This window comes from Callithrix jacchus, chromosome 6, assembly GCF_049354715.1.
Source record: "Callithrix jacchus isolate 240 chromosome 6, calJac240_pri, whole genome shotgun sequence".
In the NCBI taxonomy this organism is placed as follows: Eukaryota; Metazoa; Chordata; class Mammalia; order Primates; family Cebidae; genus Callithrix; species Callithrix jacchus.
The window spans coordinates 98,992,584-99,019,732 of record NC_133507.1 but is presented as its reverse complement, the minus strand read 5'-3'; positions in this window follow the sequence as shown (position 1 = coordinate 99,019,732).

The window sequence follows — 27,149 nt, the reverse complement described above, 5'->3', positions numbered from 1 at the left end:
CTCTTCTCTCCTCTGTTGTGCTGCTCTGCTACCCTGCCAGTGGAGTGTGTGGGTTTTATAAGCAGGTACAGAATAGGGGGGCAGGACAAGCCAAAAAGCAACAATAGGGCAGGAAAACAGGAATGTGAAGTTCTCATTTAGGGCCGTGGGCCCAGGCTTGAGGGTGGAACCCTTGCCAGGGACCCCACCCCTTCTTCTCAGCATTTCTTTGCCTTCTGTTCATATCACCCTGACACAAAGAATTCCACTGACCTATGAATTTGAAACACAAGGCTGACCAAACAAAATATAGCTGACAGTTTACAACTCCTAAACTAAATAACTTCTTACAGTTATACAAAGAACCTACCGATATGGATGATTCGACTTTCTACGATGATTTACCAAACTCTAAGTTTACCAAGGTTTGAGGATTTTGCTGGGCTTATCAGAGTAAATATTATCTGGGGCCGCAGCTGAAAGTCACTTGGAGGCTTCATGTGCCATGCTGTGCCCTCTAATTTACATATATGGGTTTGCTTCTTCCACATTAACTCTAGAACCTGAGGATACTAAGGAAAATCTATAGAGCTCAAACTATTTATATCTTAATTAAAGTTAACCCTCAACTGCCTATCTGCTCTATGTTTTAAGGGACTATTTCAATGTCGGTAGCCTTTATATCCCCCAAAATGTATCTCTGTGCTTAGTCAATGAATGCTTATTGAATTAGAGTGCAAACAAATTTTAATATTTATTAAAACAAATTTAAACTAAATGATTTTTTAATATTTATAAAAACAATAAAAAAACACAAGTGACTTTTGAATAATCTATTCTACTGCTCTGAAAAAATAGAACAGCAGCTATTCATTTATGAGAAGGAAGTGGGGAGGAGCATTCCTTTATCCCAAAAAGGCCCCATAGTTCTTCAAGGACCGGAAAGTGATAGCTGGTAGATTCTAGGACCGTAGCACTCAACTTTGGCTTCTCATTAAAATCGTCAGAGCAGCTTTTGAAATATAACTATCTCTTGGCTATACCACCAGCCAAGATTTTTATGTAATCGGTCTGAGATGGGGCCCAGACATCAACATTGGTTCAAAGCTTTCCAAGGGTTTCTGATGCATAGGCAAGGTTGATAACTGCCATTCTAAGAGGATATCTGAGAGATCATTCATTTTCTCCATATACTGCTCAAATATCTCGAAATAGTCTTGCTAAGGCTTCTTCTCTTCTTCGTAGCTAGTGAGGAGTTAATTTTACAGTTGCTTTCATCCAAGAAAAAAAGAGTTTTAAACTCTGGAGTACTATAACAATCTTTCTTAGATGTTAGACCTCCCTTGGCGTAAGTCCCTGAAAAGGCCTACAGGGCTTGCAAAACTGAGCCATCCCTCACCAAGTGTGGCAACACATTTCTTATGCATGTGAGTTAACCTAAATAACAATTATTAGCCACAAATGTGACAACTACTATAAATAATGTACTTCCTTTTATCTTGATTTTTCAAAGAGATCTTCAGGGGGTAAAAACTGTACTCTTGATTTTACATTACTTGGCAACTAGCAATCCGTGGGCTGAAACTCCAAACAATAGTCTTTGGGGGTCTCTGTTAACTTTGTTCTAAACTTTACACAGCTAATTAGAAGTGTTCAAAGGTTCTCATTTTGAACCACTTAGTTGATGAGAAATGCATGCTTAATGGGCATTCTGGAAGACAATTTAATGAATCTAGAAGGAAAACAAAGCAAATTGATTATTATGCAATGACTTGCAAGAGCTCCTTGTGACCAGCTTGTAAATAACACAGTGCAGAGGTAACCAGGACATGGTTGTAGGCAGCTCGGATTATTAATGAAGACACTGGTTGTGTTAATGACCGAGCAGCATTTTTTAAAAATGAACCCTTTGGGGGCTAACGAATATATTGCAAGTTAATCTCATTCAGATAGTACTTTGAAAAATCTTCCTAAACCCTCATGAGCTATTTAAAGAGCTTCAGAAGGGCTGGGGGCAATAGTTAGGAGGTATTAGGTTTCCTTGGCTGAGAAGACTTGAAAGGTGTTCCTCCCCTCAGAATTCTGTGGCCTCTGTATCTGAGGTGACTATACTAATCAGTGGTGTTTAAGCAGAATTCCATCAATAACAACCTAGCAAGTTTTAAAAATTTAATTAATCAAGGTTACCATAAGGAATGTGGGGAAAAACAAAGAAGGGTCCAACTTGATAATTTCCTAAGAAAGGAATTCCATCATACCACCTTAATAACCTCAAGATTGTCTGACTGGGATTCCTACTATATCCTCTTTCACCCCTTACAGAGTCCAGCCAGGAGAAGTAGAAGTCACCTATACCAAAAGGAGAAAGACTTTGCTTCAGACAAAACTTAGCTCTTCCCAGCCTGTCTCTGCCTTTGTCTTCTTCAATACCTCCCTCATGAGCTTGTGCACACAGAGGGGCACACAGGCAGGCGCGCACACACACACACACACACACACACACACACACACACACTGCCTTAGATCAGGAAGCATTATTAAAACAGATTTCTAGGTCCCAGCCCAGAGCGTCTGATTCAGTAGATATGGGGAGAGGTCCAGTAATTTGCATTTCTAACAGATTCTCAGGTGATACTAATGCTGATGGTTCAGAGACCAAACTTTCAGAATCACTGCCCTAGATTTCTATTTATTCCCAACAAACATGGCAAATTACAGCTACTGTCTGAACATGCTCCATGACTTGAGGCTGCAGGTCAACCTATCTCCACAAAGCAAATATCAATAAGATACTTGCTTATTGATATTTTCAATAAGTATCAATTCTTGAAAGAAAGACACTTTCACTTCATTCATAGACCCCATCTTAAATCATTCCCTTTGGCTCATCCTGCACTCCATTTCCAGGTATGCTCCTTATTTACCAACTTCTGGTGCTTAGCACTGAAACAGCTCTCCAGGTCTGTGCTCTAGGCTTTCCTCCTTCACAGACATCTTTGAATATGTTGCTTGTGGTGCCTATATGCAAGTGCATCATTTAGGTCTGGTGCCTTTTATCCTAGTATACACACCCTGGGGTGTGCGTGTTTGTGCATATGTATATGTAAAATGATAGCATATGCTAGAAAGCAGAATATCAGCATGGAGAAAGATAGTAAATTATTAAAATAGTATAAACTATAAGGATAACCATAAGCACACTAAATTATTTAATGTATGAACTTGACATATTTTAAATTCTTTCTGGAATAAATATAAATTTTAAAAGTAGTTTCTTTCTGTTCTTGGATTTTTCTGTTTTGGACCTATCCCACACCACTGCTCCTCTTTCCTAAGGACTGTCTGGCTGCTGAGGGATTATGTCCTAATCTCAGTTTTGATTCATTTGCTTCTCTCCATATTGTGTAGGTTTTCTTGGCTCTTTGGGGGTGAGATATGAGATAAAGCAGTGTAATATTCCTACTGCTGGTCTCTTCAAGAAGAGATCTCTTTCTATTCACTAAAAGGTAACAATTCTTCTTCCTGTAGGAGTCCCAGACTAGTCAAAAAGAAGTCAAGATTTTATCTTCTAATGGTTTCAACATGTTTATGCTTCACTTACCAACTGTCCTCACTACTAAAATAGAGCCCAACATGAGAATTTAACCTAACTGAGAAAAAGATGACTTACTGTTTATAGTTCCTGGGCCTGGAACTTTTATGCTCACTCACTTGTTTGGGTAACTTATTATTTCTGCAGTGATGGAAAACTACCATTCAATGGTCCCTGTCCGTTTATTTTAAATGTCCCAGTCCAGACATATGGCACAACTATGCCTAATTGTCATGACCATGTGCTATGGTTTGCATGTATCCCCCAAATTTTACTTGGTTAAAAACTTAATTTCCAATGCATATGTTGATGGCATTTGGAGATGGGGCCTTTGGGAGGTAATTAGAATAAGATAAGGTCATCAGGATGGGGCCCCCATAGTGGAACTGGTGGCTTTGTAAGAAGTGGAAGAGAGACTTCAGCTGGCACACTTTCTGCCTCTCACCATGTGATGTCCCCACTATGTTGTAACACAGCAAGAAGGCCCTCACCAGATGCAGTCCTTCAGTCTTAGGTGTCCTAGCCTGCAGAAATGTGAGCCAAATAAACCTCTTTGTTTTTCTAAATTACCCGGTCTCAGGCATTCTGTTAAAACAACTGAAAATGAACTAACAGGTAAAGAATCCAGCATGAGTTGAACTTTTGCATTGGACCACTGGCATTAACTGACACTACTGCCTCACTGAGTTCCATTATGCATGGACATAGAAATTTGGGTGGTAAAATTAAAATATTGTGCAAACAACAGAAGAGATTTAGGGAAACAATATACCCCTATTCTTTATTTCTGTGACCTAACCTCTGTTTTTTAAGGCTTAGAACTACAACCATTTCCCTTGAATATCTAGGACTTCCCCTCTCACTGTCATGGTCCAGGTTCCTGCCATCTTTCTTCTATGCTACAAGTGGCCCCTAACAAACATTTCTGCCCTAGGTGTACTCCCACCTATAGATTCTCTCTTCCTTAACCAGTCTTTATGCTACCCCCAGGGTAGCATAAAGATTATTCTGAAATAAGAGTACTCTGCTTGGGAGATTAGTGCTTATAAAATCTTTTGGACATGATCTAAGTCCCATGGCATTTTACATACAGCTCTTCACAACTTGGTGTTGACAACTGCTATGAGACCTCAGTTCTTGTCTTCTTAGTTTAAAATAATTTAAACAAGACACAAACAGAAAAGGAGATGCCTCACAGGGTAATTTATTGCAAAGGAGAAACAGTATTTTCAAAGTTAGGTGCAGAATAGACAGAACACACTAAGAGTGAGACGATTCAGGGTGGGGAGTAGGTAAGGTTGAGACAGCAAAGAATGACACTAGGAAGACTCCCTTCATGGGAGTCTTACATGGTTATTCGTAAGGGCATGGTAAGAAGTTTTCCTAGTAAGCATGTTCTGGGAGGTCTTCTGGGTGCACATGCACAGTAGTTGTACATGCTTGTTCACATATCACATGTCTCATTAGCTTAAATCTCCACCCAGGCTGTGTTTTTTACTATTATCATGAGCAAATAATGAGGATCAGTTTGACAACAGGTTAAAATCAAAATGTTCATGCTCTTCTTGGCGGAAATTCCCTACTGAAGATAGCTTTGCCTGAAAGAGCCTAACTACAATGTGAATGCTGAGGCTTATTTTGCTGATTGTAAGGTCCCCACATCTGGGGTGTCCAAGGACATGGTCACTTCCTTGACTACTCTCCTGACTCACTGGAAGTATTATTGCTTTCCAGCCCCATGACCTACCATTATCACACTTCTAAAAACACCTCCTTAGTCAGCTCTTCAGCTTCATCTCATATTCATCTTCTTTTGCTCTCCAGGTTCCATAACTTTGTTATGGAGCGAACGTTTGTGTCCCTCCAAAATTCATACATTGAAGCCTTAACCCTTAGTAGAATGATATTTGGATATGGGGCCATTGGGAGGTAATTAGGGTTAGATAAGGTCAGGAGGGTGGGATCCTTATGATGGGGTTAGTGCCCTTATATGAAGAGACATTATAAGACGACAGCCATCTGCAAGCCAAGGGTCCTCACCAGGACCTGACCAAGCTGACTTACTGATCTCAGACTTCCAGCCCACAGAACTGTGGAAAAAAAATAAATTACTATTGTTTAAGCCATCAAGTCTTTAGCATTTTGTTATAGCAGCCTAAGCAGACTAATACAACCTTTGAATGTCTACAATGCAAAATCACATCTCTACATTATTCATATATGCAATTTCACCTTCCAGAACAGTCTTCTCTAACTTCTTACTTGGTTAACTCCTAACCCCTATTCATCTCTCAATTATATCTGAATTATCATTTATCAGGCAAGCTTTGCATAATCACAGATACAGAAGGGAGAAAACAAAACGGATATATGAAATTGATGATAAATCTGGTTTTGGCTAGAGTACTTTAATTTTTTCTCTTTGTTAGCATGTAGACTTCTGCTTAATTAAAACAAGTTTCCTAGTTATATGAATTTTCCTTATGCAGAGGCTAGTTGTATGCCTGCCCTCCCAAACCTTTATTTCGGATTCCTTAAACCTTGTGGAGGGTTTTATCACACAATGCTCAATAGTGCAGTAGATTCTGAAGCATCTCCTTTGGAAGGAATCCCTTGAGATTTAGGAATCATTGTTATAGATAATGATTTAATTATCTTAATGTGACACCAAATTTGGTGCACCGATTTCGTGTGAGATTCAGGACTTTGGGTTAGTAGGGAAAGTTTTAGAAAGTTTAACTGGGATAAAAGCAGCTAAGTGCTTTAAAAGAAAATGTGTGGAAGCCAACAATAATTTTATCTCAGGACATTAAAATAACATGCAAAACTGATCATTATACAAATATCAATGAACTTTGAGAAATGATGAAATAATGAGAACTGTCAATGGCCCCAAAATGGGTAATTGTGGTTCTGGTGCTCATAGCTGGGAAAAGGTCAGTTGAGGAGTTGGGAGGTTGTTTAATGTGATAGCTGATAATCTCTGCCAGATTCTGCCAAGAAAAACAGTTATCATAAGGCACCAGCATGGGCATACAAAGAACAAGCTATGCTGAACTAATCTAATTTATCTTCTAGAAAAGGTTAATAAATCAGGAAAATACTATATACCTAACAAAAACAGCTTGCAGATTAACATTTCCCATTCACTTCTGATATCCTCAGGCTTGGCTTAGTAAAGCTTTTTTCCCAAACTCTAATACAGCCTTTGTTAATTAACATTGGCATTGCAAAATGCTCGACAATAACTCACTCCTTATAAATATGTGCCATATTAATTCATTGTCACTTAATAATTTACATAATTACTTTATAATTACTTATAATTTGCTATAAGCATCTATTTACAGAATGAATTCATTGGCATAATCACATGCTGTCTTGCATTTGAGTCTTAAGTGCATTGGGATTCTTCTATCTAAAACCACATTTTCATGTACATGAAATATTCCCCAATAAGTGACTTGGGGAGTATAGAAAATCATATTATTTGAAGATGTTACAAAATAAAGACTGTAAACATATGTTTAAGAAGAAAAGTCCCCATCAAAGTTGGACACTGGTGGTATCCATATTCTCTTATGACTATCTCCCTTCTCTGCATGAATTTCTCCCTCTTTCATCCTCAGCAGGTACCAACTTCATAATTCTAAATGTCCTCATGATTTCCCCATTCCTTTCCAACCCTAGATATCAAAATAAGCTATAGAAAAACATTCTGAAATAGATTAATTTTGCCCAATGAACCCAGAGTTTTGTCAGGTTCTTTGAATATATTTTCTGCCCTCAAAGACCTTGCAGCCTAATTTGAAATTCTTCATACTTCACCAACTTCATATTTTTTCACATTGTAACACTTTTTTTTTGAGACAAGGTGTCACTCTGCCACCCAGGCTGGAGTTCAATGCCACAATCATGGCTCATTGCAGCCTCAAATTCCTTGGTACCATTTATCACAACAAACAACATTTTAGTTTTCACAACTTATGGTAAATGTAAGCAATGTGCTCAGACTACATAGAGAGAAAATAGATGAATTTTGTCTGGAGGGCATGCTTGGATGATGGTAAAGTGACAAATGTGGAGAAGAAAAGAGCAGAAAGATTTTCAAGAGGGTTGCACTATCTAAGCATTATCTTTAATGGGGTAGGGTGGTAAGAGGAGGTCATTGCCCTTGTGAAAGTATTCCGACCTCCAGGATAGAATTCGGCAATTGATGAAAATTATCCATGACTTCTGAAATCCCTTCATGCAATTTCACATAGGCAGCAGTACGTTAACCCGAATATAAACAAGGTAGAGCCGCTAAGCCTTTGATTGTTAAAGACACAAAAGCTGCTAGTACGTGAGGCATTAATTACCAGCAATAAGACAAAATAGCAGCAAAGAAAGAGTTGCACATGAATAAAAACATATTTGCACAATAATGTGCAAATTAATTGACATTCTTTTATTCCTATTTATTTCATAATAAAAATGAATAATAATTACTGTGAAGGTCTACTATGTACCAAGTATTTTATGTACATTGCTTCCAATGCTTATGACAAATTTGTAGATATTATTAGTCCCATTTTAAAGACAAGGAAACAGATATTCAGAGGTTCAGTTTCTTTCTTCTTTTTTTTGAGATGGAGTTTCGCTCTTGTTACCCAGGCTGGAGTGCAATGGCTCGATCTCGGCTCACCGCAACCTCCACCTTCTGAGTTCAAGCAATTCTCCTGCCTCAGCCTCCCGAGTAGCTGGGACTACAGACGCGCACCACCATGCCCAGCTAATTTTTAATAGAGACAGGGTTTCACCTTGTTGACCAGGTCTCGATCTCTTGACCTCATGATCCAACCGCCTCGGCCTCCCAAAGTGCTGGGATTATAGACCTGAGCCACTGCGCCCGGCCAGGTTCAGTTTCTTATCTAAGATCACAGAGCTATGAAGTAGAGAAGTATAATGATAAATTTTAGGTGTCAACTTGACTGAATTAAGATCTAGAGAAATGGGAAAGCATTATTTTGGGGAATGTCTGTAAGCTCGTTTTCAGAGGAGATTGGCATGTAAGTTGGGATGAGTAGGGAAGATCCACCCTCCGTGGATGGACAGGCACCATCTAATCAGCTGAGGACACAGGTAGAACAACAAGGCAGAGAAAAGGCAATTTTCTCTCACTCCTCACATGGGGACACTCTTATTCTCCTGCCCTTAAATATCAGAACGTCAGGCTCTCCAAGAATTGTGACAGCAGCCCACCAGCTGTCAGGGCTTTGGTCTTGGACTGAGACTCACACCATCAGCTTCCCTGATTCTGGGGCTTTGGACTTGGACTGAGCCATGTTACCAGTATCCCAGTGTCTCTAGCTCACAGACAGCCTGCCATGGCCTTCCCACCCTCCATAATCATGGGAGCAAATTTCTCTAATAAATCTCTTTTCAAACATCTATATCTATCTATGTACCTATCGTCTATCAGCTGTCTATATATCTATCTAATCCATCTATCCGTTCACCTATCCTGTTGGTTCTGTCTCTCTGGAGATACTTGACTGGTACAGATCTTGCTACCCAGAGTGGTTCTAGAGAAACAGAACCACTTTAAGGATGAGTTTTATTAACTGATTTTGGAGCTTCTAGAACCATTTCCATAATCCGATTAGACCTAAAAATGCTCAGGCTCTACATCTATTAGTACAGAGAGTACTGAGAATCCCTGGCATAAAATTTTTATAGAGATACCCAGAATATTTGCATTTGACACTCTGAGTTAAACACATACAAGAGGAAAGGAACTCGGTGACTCTGTATGTGACACTTTCGAACATTTGTGGAAAACAAAGGAATATAATGACTTCAGTTGGCTTCTTCTAATGTTGCTGGACAAAATTATGATAAAAAAGAGAATGAGTTCAGGGATTCAAATAGGCATAAATAGCCCAAGGCTTCTTTAAGAGTACCTGGTCAGAATCTTCCTTCCTGCATCCACAGGCCTGAAATTGCTGAAAATCAAACACAAGCACTGATCATATGATTGTCTCAATTATAATGAAAGTTAAAGTGAGCCTTGCAGGGTGTCTACTGTTAAAGTGAGAGCACTGATTGGTGGGGGGGAGGGGAAATGTGATTCTACAAGTCGGGATGGGAACACATATGGAAAGACACTGATGAGGCTGGCAACATTGAGTCCCTAAATTCTTATGAGTCTTGTTTGCCCCTAAATTCTTATGGGTCTTGTTTGCCAGAAGAATGACCTCCCACCCTCACCCCCAGTGACTGCAGCTATATCTCTGCCCACAGTGGAACCATACTTTATATAATACCTCTGTCTGAGGGGCTAAACCCTGCATTGCCTAAAGAAATGGTAATGAGCTCCTGCAAGGCAGTTGCCTCGCAAGACAATACTGATTCTTCTCAGGACCACCACCAACATTTCTCTTTGCTTCTAGACCTATAACTAGATTCAAGTCCCAGGAAGCCCCTAAAGGGGAGGCACAGAGGGTGGCCCATGAGGAAGTGCATGACACTCCAAAGAACTACTTGAGTTTTCTAATTTATACCATCAGAAATCCAAAGTACAGGTGTGGGAATAGGTATTAAGGATGTGAGATCATAGTGATAAGAACAAAAAATTGGGTTAGGCCCATCATTAATATAGGCCCACTAAGAAGAGATTCTGCGTCTAATATGGCAGCTTGGGGAGTTAGAGAAGGTGCTAATAGTTTGGTCGGTTGCCTGAAATATAGATCAAAAGATATCCCACCATGAGCAAGTTGGAGATGCCTGGTCTCCCTTGGTTTAAGGTAGAGGAAGGAATTCAAAAAAATTAAAAGGCTTAGGAAGATTGGAATGCTATAGTGGATTTGTCACTTGAAACCTACTCACCCATACTGGGAGGGTCCGGAAGACATACTTTTCATCAATACTTTGAGAATAAATTTGTGAGGGGAGCCTCAGCATTTCCGAAGGGCTCCATGATTATCCTTCTCTGGAGGTTGGATCTTACATTGAAAGCCACAGTCACATGACCAAAAAATATAGACATGATGAAAATAATTGGATCCAAGGACTGCAGGAATAAGTGTGGCACTCAATCATCAGAGGCAAGATGGGTGAAGTTACTCTTACGGGCAGCAAAGGAGCAAAGGAAAAGCAATGATCAGAATAGTCTGACTTGTGTAAACCTATGGTGTTGGCTAGTTATTTAAGGTGTTCCTAGAGGTGAAGTAAATAGTAAACCCACTAAATTTTTACTTGATCTGTATAAGCAGAAAATGTTCAGGTCAAATAAACTAAAGTCTAACTCAAATCATTAAAACAGAGAATCATGGCTCTTCACTAAATTTCCATTCTTGGGCCAGTTTACAGATCCAAAACCCTTTGAATGAAGGGGAGGCCAGGTCCCCTCTAGAAAGGACTCCTGTACATTACTGAAAATTTATATGGTTAATGGCTCTCCCATCCTTCTCCAAAGGGACCCGTGGCCTTTTACAAGAATAACTGTGCCTTGAGAAAAAGGAAATAGTCAGAACTTTAGAAAACGACTGGACACCGGTTCTGAACTGACATTGATTTAAAGATATGAGAAACATTACTGTGGTCCTCCAGGTGAAGCAGGGGCTTATGGAGATCAGGTGATCAATGGAGTTTCAGCTTGGGTCCAACTCCAAGTGGTCCAGTGGGTCCAGTGGGTCCCTGAATCCATCATGTGATCATTTCCCCAATTCTGAAATGCATAATTGGAATGGGCATACCTAGCAGTTGGTGGAACCCCCACATTAGTTCCCTAACCTATGTAAAGGTGGGAAAAGTCAAACAGAAGCCATTGGAGCTGCCTCTACCTAGAAAAATAGTAAACCAAAAACAATACTGCATCTCTGGAGGGATTACGGAGGTTTAGTGCCACCATCAGGAAGTGAAAGACTCAGGGGTGGTAATTCCCACTACATCAATAAACTCTCTTATTTAGTCTGTGCAAAAGACAGATAGGTCATAGAGAATGACAATGGATTATCACAAGCTTTACCAAGTGGTGACTCTAATTGCACCTGCTTTACCAGATGCGGTTTTGTTGCTTGAGCAAATTAACACATTTCCTGGTACCTGGAATCCAGCTATTGATCTGGAAAATGGCTTTTACTCCATCCCTGTCTCGGAGGCCCACCAGAAGCAGTTTGCTCTCAGTTGTCAAGGTCAGCAATACACCATCACTGTCCTTCTTAAGGGGTATGTCAGCTCTCTAGCTCTATGCCATAATTTAATTCACATGGACCTTCATCATCTTTTCCTTCCATGAAATATCACACTGGTCCATTACATTAACGATATTAGGCTGAATGAACCTAGTAAGCATGAAATAGCAATTACTTTGGGCTTATTGATAAGACATTTGCATGGCTGAGGGTGGGAAATAAATCCAAAATTCAAGGGCCTTTTATTTGAGCGAATGTTTTAGGGACCCAGTGGTATGAGACATGTCCTTCTAGGTGAAGGATAAGTTGCCGCATCTAGCCACTCCTAGAGCCAAGAAAGAGGCATAATGCCTAATAGGCCTACTTGGATTTTGGAGGCAATACACTGCTCACATGGGTGTGTTACTCTGGCTTATCTACCAAGTGACCTAGAAAGTTGCTGTTTTTTAGTAAGGCCTAGAACAAGAGAAAGATCTACAATAGGTCCAGGCTGGTCTGTCACTGGGTCATATGATCCCAGAGATTCAGTAGCACCCAAGATACCAGTAGCAGATAGGGATGCTGTTTGGAGGCTTTGGCAGGCCCCCATAGGTGATCTCCAGGGAGGCCCTTAGAATTTTGAAGCAAGACCCTGCCACCCTCCACAGGTAACTACTCTCCCTTTGATGGTCTGCTCCTGGCCCTCAGTAGAAACTGAATGCTTGACCATAGGCCACCAAGTTATCATGTAACCTGAGCTGCCTATCATAAACTGTGTATTATCTTACCACCCCAACCATAAAGTTGGGAAGACACAGCAGCATTCCATCATCAAATGGAAGTAGTATATATGGTGATCAGGCCCAAGCAGGTCCTGAAGTCACAAGTAAGTTACAAGAGGAAGTGGCCTAAATGTCATGGCTCCTTCTCTGGCTACACTGCCTTATCTCTCCTAGCCTGTAACCATGGCCTCAAAGGGAGTACCCTGTGATCAGTTGACAGAGGAAAAGAAGACCAGAATCCAGTTTACAGATGGTTCTATATGATATGCAGGCACCACCTGAAAGTGGACAGCTGTAGCTGGACAGCCCCTTTCAGGGACATTCCTGAAGGACAATGGTGAAGGGAAATCTCTCCGGTGGGCAGAACGTTAAGGAGTTCACCTGGTTGTGCACTTTGCTTGGAAGGAAAATGGCAAGATATGCAATTATGTGCCAAATTATGGGCTATAGAGAATGCTTTGGCTGGATGGCCAGCGACACAGAAGGAATATGATTAGAAAATTGGTGACAAGGAAATTCGGTGGAGAGGTATATAGATAGACCTCTCTGAGTACACAAAAAACATGAAAGTATTTGTGTCCCATGTGAATGTTCATGTAATGGTGATCCTAGCAGAAGAGGATTTTAATAATCCAATGAGATAACCTGTTTTGTATAAGGACCTGTTTTGTGAATATCAGTCAGCCTCTTTCCCCAACCAGCCATTATTACCTAATGAACTCATGAACAAAGTAGCCATAGTGGTAGGAATGGAGGTTATGCATGGTCTCAGCAACATAGATTTTCGCTCACCAAGGCCATCCTGGCTATAGGCACTGCTGAGTGTCCAATCTGCCAGCAGCAGAGACCAACACTGAGCCCCTCATACAGTATTATTCCTTGGGGTGATCAGCCAGCTACCTGGTAGCAGATTAATTACACTGGACCACTTCCCATCATGGATGGGGTAGTGTTTTGTCCTTACTAGAAAAAAGACACTTTGGATATGGATTTGCCTTCCCTGTACAAAATGCTTCTGCCAAAATACCATTCATCAACTTACAGCATGTCTTATCTATCATTGTGGTATTCCACACAGTGTTGCCTTTGACCAAAGAAATCTCTCCGCAGCCAAAAACCTGTGGCAATGGACCCATGCTTATCCTGGGATCCACTGGTTTTACCATGTCCCTCATCACTCTGATGAAGCAGCAGGCTTGATAGAACAGTGGAAGGGCCTATTAAAGTTGCAGTTACAGAGCCAGCCAAATGACAATACTTTGCAGGGTTGGGGCAAGGTTCTCCAAAAGGCTGTATAAGCTCCAAATCAACGTCAAATGTATGGCATAGTCAAGATTTATGCTCCAGGAATCAAGGGGAGAAATGGGAATGACACAACTCACCATTATCCCTAGTGACCCACTAGCAAATTATTTGTATCCTGTTCCTTCAACTTTACACAAATTCATAGACTAGAGGTCTTAGTTCCAGAGAGAAAGAAATGCTGCCACCAGAAGACATAACAATAATTTTATGGAACTGGAAGTTAAGACTGCCACCCAGCCACTTTGAGCTCCTCATGCCTTTGAGTCAAAAAGTTAAGAAGGAAGTAACAGTATTGGCTGGGTTGATTGATCCAGACTACTAAGAAGAAATTGAACTACTACCTGACAATGGGGGTAAGGAAGAGTATGTCTGGAATACAGGAGATTCCTTACATCTTTGTTTTACCATACCCTGTGATTAAGTTCAAAATGAACCAGACCCTTCAGGAATAAAGATTTTGCTCACCTCACTAGGTAAATAATCATGACTAATTGAGGTGCTTGCTGAAGACACAGGGAATACAGAATAAGTAGTGGAAGAAGGTAATTATAAATGCCCATTACAACCAGGTGTACCAGGTACGGAAACAAGGACTGCAACTGTCATGAGTATGTCTTCCCTATTTTGTTAGGAATACTGTGTGTGTGTGTGTGTGTGTGTGTGTGTGTGTGTGTGTGTGTGTGTGTGTAGCATGTATCTTTTTCTTTCCCTCTTATTTCTTTAATATCTAACATAAGATATATTATTATTATTAACCTTATAATATTTAAGTTACAGGATCTCAGGAGAAGAATAAACATTACCCAAGGTCTTTACCTTCTCTTCTTGAAGTTTACCTCCTCTTGTTGATATACATACTAATATATCTAATATAAGATTTATTATTATTAATCTTATATCATAGTATTTAAGTTAGTGCTCGCTTCAGCAGCACATATACATAGATATAAGTTATAGGATTTCGGGAGAAGAGTAAACATTACCCAAAGTCTTTCTTTACCTCCTCTTCTTGAGAAGGGATTAGTGCATTTTGGGCTGCTCACATGGTGGTTCTATCATAGTAGGTGAAACTAGTACCTTATTATTATCTTTACTTGGATTAAGTATGGTCTAAGGAATAAATATAGGTGCCCATTTGATAGGGGTTGGACACGTTCTAATTAACTTTAGGTGTTGACTGAATTAAGTAATACTGCGAGACTTGGTAAACATTATTTCTGGGTATATCTGTAAAGGCGTTTCTAGAGGAAATTGGTGTGTTAATCTGTGGACTGAGTGGAGAAGATCTGCTCTCATCGTGGGTAGGCACCATCCAATCAGCTGTGGGCCCAAATGGAATAAGAAAGCAGGGAAAATGTGATTCCCTCCCCACCCACCCTCTTGAAACAGAGAGAATCTTATTCTCCTGTCCTTTGGTATCAGAACTTCAGGTTCTCTAGCCTTTCGATTGTAAGACTTAACACCAGCAGTCTCTTTGGTTCTCCAGGTTCTCAGGCTTTCAGAATCAGACCAATAATTATACCATTAGCTTCCCTGGTTCCAAGGCTTCTGAACTTGGACCAGCCACACAACTGGCATCATAGGGTCTCCAGTTTCCAGACAGCCTGTGGTAAGACTTCTCAGCCTCCATAATCACATGAGCCAATTTTTCTGTGATAGTGCCCATTTATCTACTCTATCTATCTACCTACCTACCTACCTACCTACTATCTATCTATCTATTATCTTATCAGGTCTGTCAATCTGGAGAATCCTGATATAACAGGCAGCTAGAAGTCGATACTTTTTTTTCAAAATTCTGGCTTGTTTCTTCACACCATGATGGCTGTTCTCTTCCTCTTACTTAAAATATGTTCAAGGTCCCTCCATTGGAAGTTCAGTAAGGTGCTTTATCCTTGAAGAAAAACTCCCTCCAGGATATTTCTCTGTTTCTGCTTAACTGAAAGTACCTTCATCATCACCTGAAGTAATGACCATTCATGATCATCATTCTGTGGGGGTCAATGCAGCCACTCTCAAAATAGCAGTTCTTTTTGTTTCAGGCTATTTTTTCCAATTCATTAATTTCACTGGAATAGCCCTATGCCCGTGGGTTCACAAATTCACTTTCCATTCATTGCAGAAAGCTGATAAGATCCAGGAGAGCTAGATAACCAAGATTCTACATCTCGTTCTAACCTATCCAAGATAACTTCCAGAAGCCAAAATGTTGAGTTGATCTTATAATGTAAAGTGTTGTCTACAAGACAAGCATGAGTATTTCTCCAAATGGTGTTCCATATCACCAGCCCTCAGGAATTATCAGGGATTACTTCTAATAGAGCACTTGCCACATTGCACCTCAATGAGATCTTTGCTTAGTTGTCTTTTCAAGAAAGACTTAGCCCCACTTGTTCAAAGATGGAGATTTATTTGTCTTTGTAGTTCCAAAAGCTAGCAAAATCTCTCACCCACATGGACACTTACTCTACATGTGTGTAATAAAAAAATAAGTGAGTTGAAGACTGAATTTATTCAGGTATTAAGTCTTGAATGAGCATCTCCAAATCACTATGCAGTAGATCTGACAACAGAGGACAATGAGGAATATGACAATTGGAGCTCCTGTTCCTTTCTGACCTATGTTTTAGTGAAGTATACAGAAAATAAACAAATAAGTAAACAAATCAAATACTTTCAGATAACAATGACATATTAATACAGTACTTACTGTGTTCCAGCAACTTTTCTACTGCTTTAAATTTATAAGTTAATTTCATCATGCAACTCCCCCCCACATCGCCCCAGATAGATGCTGTCATTACAACAACTTTAAAAAGAAAAAAAGCTAAGAGCAGATGGGTTTTGAAAGCTATTAAGTGGTTGAATTGGCATATTCTTGTACTATACATAAACATTTGACTCTATTTGTTAGGAGTGGGTACAATAAAAAATTATCAGATTTCAGATACAGAGGATCCCTGACTCATGATGGTTTGACTTACAATTTTTTTATTTTTATAATGGGTTTATCAGGAAGTGGCATCATACTAAGTTGAGGAGCACCTGGACTTACAATGATTTGACTCATAATTTTTTAACTATAATATGGGTTTATTGAGGTAATAAATATGTTTTGATATTGATGTGTTCAATTTACAATGGTTTTATCAGGACATAACCACCTTGTATATTGAGGAACATCTGTTTATCTGAGAGGTGAAACAAGAGAATTTGCAGATGGAGCTATAAGTGATATAAATAAGAGGAAAAAAATCAAGGCTGACCAAGCAACTGTAGAAAATGGTGACAGCATTTTCAGAAATGGGGAATTAAGAAGAAAAAATAAAATGAGAATAAATAAAACAGAGTTTCATTTTAAACATTCTGAATTTGAGTAAACAAACAAATGCCCAAAGAAAACTGTTTAATAAACAATTAAAAATATAATAGGATCAGTGAGAGTCTGGACTGTAAATATAAAATTGGAATTTATTAGTATATGAATGATCTGTTAGACCTTAGGATTACATACAATTCACTAGGAAGCAGAGGCAGATGAAGTGGGGTGTGGGCTGAGAACTGAGCCTTGTAGCCAGAAATAGAAAGGAGAGCCTGAAGTGGAAATGAAGAAAGCCAAGCTAGTGAGGCAGTAGGACTTTCAATAGAGAGCAGTCACAAACAACAAATGAGAGAAAAAATTATTTTGGAAAGAAATATGGTGGGCTAGATATCTTTACTCATCCTCTACTAAAAACAACCAGAAGTAAAGGATATAATATAAAACCATAAACTAGTATTATAAAGATGTATGCATGCATACACACACACACACATACACACACACATATATATTCTTTGTGTTGAGTAGAGACAGTATCTAAAAATGCCTAAAGTTTAAGAAAATCAAGAACAAAGAAAAGTAAATGGAAACAAAACTACTCTGCCCTGAGGATTTTTGATCAATATGGTAAATATGAACCTTAGTTTTTGTCATGAGGAACAAAGCCCTAGGTCTGCTAAAGCAATGATGCCTAGTAGAACAATTTCAACACCCATAACACTGGAATCCCAAAGGGTTCCACAACAGAAGTTTGATGCAAAAGTAAATTCTCCCCAGCCATTTTCTCCCCTTCAGAAGAGAGAGGACTGAACAGATCTAACTAAAATCCTAAAAGATATAACCATAAACCAACTTATAAATGTTTATAGCACAATTCACATTAATTAAGTCATGGTAGTTTAGCCCAATTATGAAGTTAACTGAACAACTGAAATGCAGATAAAGATTAATTACCCAGAATAGAGCACAGAGAGAAAATGACATAGAAAATATGACAAAAGAGGTTAAGAGGCATGAAGAATTGAATGAAAAGTTTCTACCAGATAAATAATCATATTTCTAGAAGTAAAGAGGAGAAACTAGAGCTGAAAAATGATTGAAGAGCTGAGAACTTTAATAGTTTATGACTGATGAAAAATAGCTATCCACAAATTTAACAAATCTGGTGAAACCCAATAAGCATAAATAAAAAGAAACCTACATCTAAACACATCATCATGAAAATGCAGATTAAGATGGAGAGAAGCGAAGGGAGAGAGAGAAGCAGAAAGCAGTTAGAGTAAAGTGGTATTACCTTCAAAGAAGCAGCATTTATAAGTGACAGATGACGCACTAAGAACAACAATGGAAGACACTAGACAGTGGAATCTCCTCAAGTGCCCTAAAAAAAAAAAAAAAACCTACAAATCAAGATTGTTATAACCAAAAATGTTTTTCAAAAGTGACACAAACTAGAAACATATTCGAGCAAAATCAAATCAGTAGCAAAGCCTAGCTAAAGAAAATTGTTTGCAGGCATATATGTCAGGCAGAAGAAAAATAAACAGATGGAAAGCTTGAAATACAAAAAATAAAGGGCAAAGACATGATAAACTGTACATAAATCTAACTTAATGTAACATAAATTGATAATCACAAACTTTCGTGGTTTTAAAAGTGTAATTAAAAATAGAATACACAACAATGACAAAAATACATATCTTGAGAAAGTAGAATATTCATTCTTGTTCACTAGATGATTCCTACCACGAGAGGGCAGAATATCGGGAAATTTCTAGAGGTCAAGAAAACTGGAAGAGTATGCTGAGTAAAGAAACAAAAACAAACTGAGAAGTGTTACAAAAGGCACCCTAAAAAAACAACTGGTCCAAAACCTTCATTTACAGAGTGGGAAATGAGAGCCAGAAAGAGAGAAAACACAAAAGTGGCTTAGCTTGTCTAGTGTGGATTAGCTCAAAGGGACAGAGGATGGTCTAGTGCTCTTCTCTTCTACGTTACCACATTTTCATAATTGGACACAGTGCTAGCCAAACTCAAGGTACATTTGGGTATTAGTTCAATTAAACTCATCATTTATTTTCAAAATGTAAGAGAGTTAAAAATCCAAGAGCACAGTTTTCACTTAGGCTCCTTCATTCTTCTTGCTTTCAGCTCTGATTTGTACAGGTGAATAATGAAAATTCATGATAAAGCTGTGGCGCAGAGAGTGCATCCTTATTACCTGTCTCCTGAATGTCAAACAAGATACTCAGTCCAACAGGGAGAGGGGAAAAGAGAAAAGACTTGATTTTTCAAGCACTTCCCACCCTCACCTTACTCCTTTCCCTAAAGCTGCCTTAACTTCCCCAACAGTGTTTTATTTGTGCCATCAGCAGCTCTGCATATTATGCTTAATGCACAAATTGAACTTGTTCCTTCACCAACCCCAGCTTTCAAATTATTATTTAAGAATATTGAATAGTAAGCAGCCATATCTTAGGAAGCGACTCCTTTAACTTCAGAAGCAGAAATCCATCGAACATTTTTCTAACCTTTAAAACATGTCAAGGGCATAAATCAAAATATAGCAATTTGCCTCCAGGAGAAAAGAACACATCTTTAACACAAATGCCTTGGCAATTCTGTAGGTAAGTCATTTTCTCCAAAAATGTTAACAATGGGTATATTTCCTTTAAAACATTTTAAAGAAAAAAACCTTACATTTCATGCTAGGTGGCTGACAATTCAAGGGCTGAGAAAAACAAAACTAAAATGGAGCCAGGAAAAGGTTATTTAAGAGATTTCCAACAAAGGTTGCTGAACTTAAAAAAAAAAAAAATAGTAGCAATGTGCTACAGCAGCATTTGGAACATTCAACACTGTCTTATACTTAGAAAACAGTTAGATTTTCTTTTTGTTCTAAATTTTTAGGCAGTTTTGACAGCGGCACTTCTGATACTCATGAAGACAGTCTGTCTCTTTGTACATGGATAAGCCTCTTGTTTACATTGAATGGCACCTCTTCCTAAAGATTTCTTTTGAAACCTAGGTGACCTGAAACAGAAAACAGAGATAACTAATGCTGCACCTAAAAATAGTGATAACTAATAGTGGTCTACAGGCTTTAATCTGTACATAAATAAATTAAAAGGTGAAAATACTTGCCGTAGGTTATGCCCTTAGCTAGTTGAGAAATTCAAACCAGGACTTAGCTTTCTTGAAGCTCAATGATTCTGTTTTCACCATCACCATTTGGATCAAAATTATACTAAATATACACACACACATACATACACACACACACTAAATATTACACTATATACATATATAGTGTAATATATATTCATATATATATGAATAAAGGAAAAGCATATTTTGTCTTGAAAACAGAACAAATTTTCCCTGGTGTTTGAGTATAATACCAAATATATTTAATATTTATATATATTTAGTATATATACACATACACACACATAAATACCAGGGAAAATTTGTTCTGCTTTTGAGACACAATATGCTTTTCCTTCTTTCTTTTATTTTCTTTCTCTTATTTTCTCATTCAGAAAGCAGGTCATAAAAACTTTGCTTTCTTGACAGCCACGGATTCTTGAACATATTTTGCTAAAACTCTATTTGAAAACATGAAGAAGCAAACAGAAAGAAAATTACCTTTTGGGGGTGGGGACATTTAAATTAAAAAATAGAACAGGAATGATAGAAAATAAAACTAATATGTGTGACTACATTTTTCCTACAATAAACACTTTATGGGTCAAATGGCAACTTCTCTATACCAGAGTTTATTATAAAGACAGAATCTCATCGCAAACGGCTTTTAGATTAAGCTGTGGAGTAGAGACCTTCTGCCTTAATAAATGAGAGTTGAGGTTGGGGATGCTTAAATTAGTTACCGCAGAACTAAAAAACCTTGTACATAAGGCTCATTAGCTCATAGAGAAAGGAGTGGTTATGGTAGTTCCACCAAACAAGACAATCCAAATGTGACACAAAGTGATTAAATAATACCTCCAACTCAGACACTAAAACATGGTCCTACAAATTCACAGTGATGTGTGATAACTCAAGACTATTTCATGAAATGATGTATTCGTGGCTCTGGACGCTGTGCAAGGATTTCTAGTTAATTTAGGTGGGATTTCATTGGAATACTGTTCTCAGGTGAGAAAAGAAAGAGGCCATATTTATGTGGTGTTCCACTCCAAGAGTTATCTTACTTCTAACTGTCTTTAGTGGAAATTAGGAAACTTTGAGATTAAGTCTATGCCTAAGTAAGCATGAAATCAAAGAGAGTAAAAAATGAATAATATAATTTTTTTCCCTTTAAATATCAAGATAACTAAAGCAAGGGATATCAGAATTTAAGTTAATTAGGCAATTGCTTCAATTTTCTATTTGACTTAGCTATGTAGATGTGACCTAAGTATAGTTTGATGGACTGTGCAAGTATCTTAATATTGTAATACTAATGTGTGTTCTGACAATGAGTTTTTGTTTGCTTGTTTCCGTTTTCTTTTCCTTTAAGTTCTGGGGTACATGTACAAAATGTGCAGGTTTGTTACAGAGGTATACATGTGCCATGGTGGTTTGCTGCACCTATCAATGTATCGTTCAGGTTTTAAACCCTGCCTGAATTAGTTATTTGTTCTGATGCTCTCTGTCCCTTCCCCCACTATCCCCTGACAGGCCCTAGTGTGTGATGTTCCCTATATTTATTGCAGGACTATTTACAATAGCAAAGACTTGGAACCAAACCAAATGCCTATCAATGATAGACTGGATAGATGATAGACAGGCTTAAGCAACAGCTCCTATCTGAGATGCGTTATTCTTGCGGTAGCAGAGAAAAAAATAAAACCAATGGCGCACTCACATGATGGCTCTTAAAGCAAGTCACATGACTAAGCCTGACTCTAAAGGAGAAGGCTTAGTCTTCTAAGAGTATTATCTTAGAGAAAGATAATACTCTTGCAGGAGAGCAGCAGATACTTGAGAATAAAATACAATCTACTGCAGATCATTTTCTGGGTCATGAATATATGTTTTCTTCCCTTATGTCCCTAAAATACATTCATTCATTCATTCTCCCCTGAAAAAAAAGACATAAAGTCTCATATAATTGCAGTATTAGACTCAAATACCGTGACTTTCTGTACCTTCAGTTCTATCTGGACTGAAGATGCAGCTTCTCTTCTCTTGGAAGCCTATGAACTAAAGAGACAAGTTGTATGTTCCTCATACATCCAACAGACAAAGTAGAAGAAGGACAGAATAATTACAGTAAACCACCCTATACAGAAAGAATTGGAGGCACCCACAATCACTTTTCTAAAACAATTCTAAAATCATGCTGGACAGATGTTGCAAAAACCCACTATTCTAGGCTTGGGAAATGATGAGGCCCCAGTGGGAAGTCTTGGCTCTTCTCTCTGGTAATCCCTTAATTTTTATCATCCTTGATTCCAAATGAAGACCACACTAGAGTCCTAATAAAAGGTTGAAAACCCGTCTCAGTCTGCTTTCTGCTTTGTAGAATATTGGAGCTCTAAAGATCATATTAAGTTTTAAACATTCACAGACTTATTGAATCAAAACTGGGGATTCTTTTGGCCATATAACATTCTCAAAACATAAACTGACTTCCTTTTTATTTGACTGTGTTCAATTTTAAATTCAAAAAGCCAAACCTATGTTTATTTTCAAGATGGGCCTTGTTCTGTCTCTCTAAACTTAATCTCAGACACCTTGAGCTTATCAACTTCTGTGAGAGTATAACCCTAGTCTATTTTTCATAATCCATTTTGTCCAAATAAAAGTATTTACCAGGCATCACATCAACAAACAGAGAGACCTGTGCCTTCACACTTGATTTGGTCTTTTCCTCCAGTCCGAGTTTTAATTGGCCCTTGTTGCTCAAAGTATTTTTAATATTATCTTTTACTAGTTGAAGATGGAAAAAAGTTATATCTTTTAAAACTGAAAACAGACCAAAAAAAGTAAGACTATTCTTTAAATGGCATCATTATACTTTTAAAAGTCATAACTTGTAAAATAGATAATATTATAAAATCCTATTATAAATTGAATGCATTAACTTATAATCACTTATTATCATGGAATCAAACATACCTGTGCAAGACATAATTTATTATTTCTACAGAAAATACTTGATGAGCACATGAATTCAATAACCTATTTAATTAATGCCACAGCCTCGCAGGGGCTTATAGTGCACATTTGGGAACAATAAATTGAGTTAATGTTTTCTCCACATGCAAAAGTAAACTGTACCCAACGAGAACTAATTTGCCCAATATTACACTGTTTTAATGGTAGAGCTTGTTTTTGGATCATGGCACATAGTCTGATTTTTCTTCCATCAGCAGGATCACACTGTAATAGGGTTGTATATTACCTTCGAACATTGGGGATTGCAGTCTGACATGAGATTAGGATGGGCATACGGATCTAAACCATAACAGGAACTTAGACTCTTCGAGACTCATTCTTTACAATGTGTTAGAAGTATTACACCTGATCCTGGTAATTTATGTGATTATTTTTGTGGTACCCATATGCAGAAATTTGTGACTATTACTGCTATTATATTAAATGATGTGAAATTGCCAACAGTTGACTATTTTTGATCTTCAGAAACTCCAACTGCATATAGTTTAACCTAATACTGAAGTAATTTCTCCCATATGTTTTGGAATTGTGTTAGTCTGTTCTCATACTGCTATAAAGAAATACCTGAGATTTGGTAATTTATAAAGAAAAGAAGTTTAATTGGCTCATGGTTCTGCAGGCTGCACAGGAAGTAAAGCAGCTTCTGCTCAGCTTCTGGGGAAGCCTCAGGAAACTTAACAATCATGGCAGAAGGTGAAAGAAAAGCAGGTATGTCTTACATGGCCAGAGCAGGAGCAAGAGAGAGAAGGGGAGATGCTACACGCTTTTTAAACAAACAACTCTCACAAGAGCTCTCTCAGTATCAGTAGAGCAGCACCAAGGGGGAAATCTGTTCCCATGATCCAATCATCTCCATCAGAACCCACTTTGAACATTGGGGATTACAGTCTGACATGAGATTAGGATGGGCATACGGATCTAAACCATAATAGGAACTTAGACTCTTCGAGACTCATTCTTTACACTGTGTTAGAAGTATTACACCTGATTCTGGTAATTTATGTGATTATTTTTGTGGTACCCATATGCAGGATTAAATCACATTGAATCATGTTACTATGTTGAGATACATCTCTGAAATTGAGAGCACCAAAAAAATTGAAAGAGGTAAATCAGTGTTCTATATGGTCATTTACAACCTTTGTCTCTATGTAGGAGGTTCTTGATTGTGATTGCTTACTGAAAATCAACACAGAATTAGAGATGTCTTGTTTGTTTCTTTGTATTGGTTTTCCTAGCATTCTTTGCAGTGGCCATGTTAGTAGGCAGACTTGGGTTTAGAGCACTCATCCCCCAGCATTTACTCACTCATGCCAACCAGGTATAACTACTAAATTAATACCACGTTGGTTCACTCTTTAGAAAATAATCAAACCATTTGCTTCGAAACTGGGGAGGATTATAAATCTATCTACCTAGGAAGAGACACCAAGGTTGATGGTTTAGTCATGAGAGATTCAAGAAAGGGCAGGATGGCTGAGGATACATTAAAGTACAGCAACTCACCATCCACATAACAAATTATAATAAATGAAACAGTCCTGTAATGGGAATTATTGCAATTATTTTTCAAATCTTTCGGTTATGTCAATTAGAAAGTCTCAGCTTGCTGAATCTTTCTGCCATTAATATCCTAATAATGGTTAACACTATTCCAAAAACAAAAAATAAAAGCTTTATCCTAAGAGGCTCTGTGAACAACAGTACTGGCTTATAATTGTGTCATTTCATTTGTTTTTAAAATTCACATCTATTCATGGCAAATAAGACTGATTTTTTGACTTGCATACAATGATATAACATTTGTTTAAAAGTATATTTATTTAAATGTAAAAGGTAAATCAAATATTAAAGATTAGAAAATCATCAATTATTGAGAAACTTTCCTTAGCCTACATCTCAAACCTAGTGCTTAGCAGTGATAGTTTTCCTCTTAGGATACAGCTGGATATTTTGTGCAAACATTTTAGTTTTTATAATACACGTGTTTAGTATGCAGAAATCAGGATGACAGAAGTCTTGCAAGCCAAGTAATATTTCTACCTCAAAAGAATATCCCACTAGACATGTATAGAGATGAATCTTCTGTTTTGTTTTGCTTTTGTACATGTTTTTTAAAGTAAAATTTATGTATTTCAATTACATAACCAAATACATTTTTACAAATGGAACCACCTGTGTAACCACTGCCCAGACCACTATATGGAGCACGATCAACATTCTAGAAACATTCCAAGTTTTTTCTCCCCCTAGAGTTAACCACTATTCTTATTTTTCTCACAACAGACTAGATTCCCTCTTTTAAATTTTTCAAGTGGCATCATTCATTATATATTCTATTGAGGTTGTTTTCTGTTTCACATTGTATCTGTGAGATTCGCCCATGTTATTCCATGCAGTGGTGTGGCTTGCCTATTTCATTGTTATAACATATTCTATTACATAAATATACCTAAATTACCATTTTAATAGTGATGGACACAATGATTTGCATTTATTTAGGGCTACTGTGAACATTTCTCCACGTATCTTTCTGTGAACATGCTGCTTTCTGCTAAGTGTATATGCTTGGGAGTAGGGCTGTTAGATCACAGAGTAGGCATATATTCAGGTTTAGTCAACCATGCCCCATCAATTTACACACCCATCAGCAATGTATGAGAATTGTATTGTACTACATTCTCACTTGGTATTGTTAGCTTTGGGTTTTTGTTTAACCATTCTTATGGGTGGATACACTCAATTCTAAGCATTTGCTCATAAACAGTAGTATATTTGTAAGAGTTGAATATTCACTGATTTTTTTTTTCCTGGAATCCAACTGTTACATAAATAAAGGGAAGACTGGATTCTATTATATTTTAAACTGCCAAGAGTTGTTCACTTAGATAGCAACTACTCTTGGTCTTTCAGTCTGTAACAAAACCAACATCCCTGTACCAATTTGCATTTGCCACATGCACAATGTTTCCATGTATAGAAATGACTATAGGGATGACTATTCATTTTGTATGTAAGGTCTATTCTTGAGTTTGCCTGAGGAATTATGCATTGAAATACATTAGAAGTTCACCAAATTATTTTCTTTTTATTGTTCTTTATTTGGGAGATCTAAGACATTATAATTATTCTTTTAATTAGTATGTAGTTATTTACACGTACATATACACATGTACACACATATATGCATTTCAGGAAAGTAAAGAGGACTTTACACAATATTTCTTATTAAAAATGGCATGATTTGTTAAAGGATACAAAATTAAAGCTATATAGGAGAAACAAATCCTAGTGTTTTGTACCACTGTAGGATGACTGCAATTAATAACACATAGCTACAAAAAGGAGAATACTGAATATTCCCAACACAAATAAATGATAAATGTTCAAGATGATGGATATGTTAATTACCTGATCTGATCACTATACATTGTATGCATCAAAAGATTACTATGTAAACCATAAATATGTACAATTATATGTCAATTATAAAAGTAAATTTAAAAATGGTATGTTGATTTGATAGGGTTGAGATCTCTGCTCCAACCAACAAAACTGCCCCTTTGTGAATCATTTGGAGGTAAAGAAGTGTGAGAAAACATATCTAAGGGAATCCTGTGAATTAGTATTTTTTGGGAAATAAATTCAGTCTAATGCTAATTTATAAGACCCAGCCCCTTCGTCTAATTTCAGGTCTCAGTTGTTATCTGCCACATTTTTCGTTGTCCTTTCCAAATCAGTCCAGAAGAGTACATGGCACCGCATAAACGGTGCTTTAGTAATTCCTCTGCAACTAGGGATAATTGTCACGCTTAGCCACTCACCAA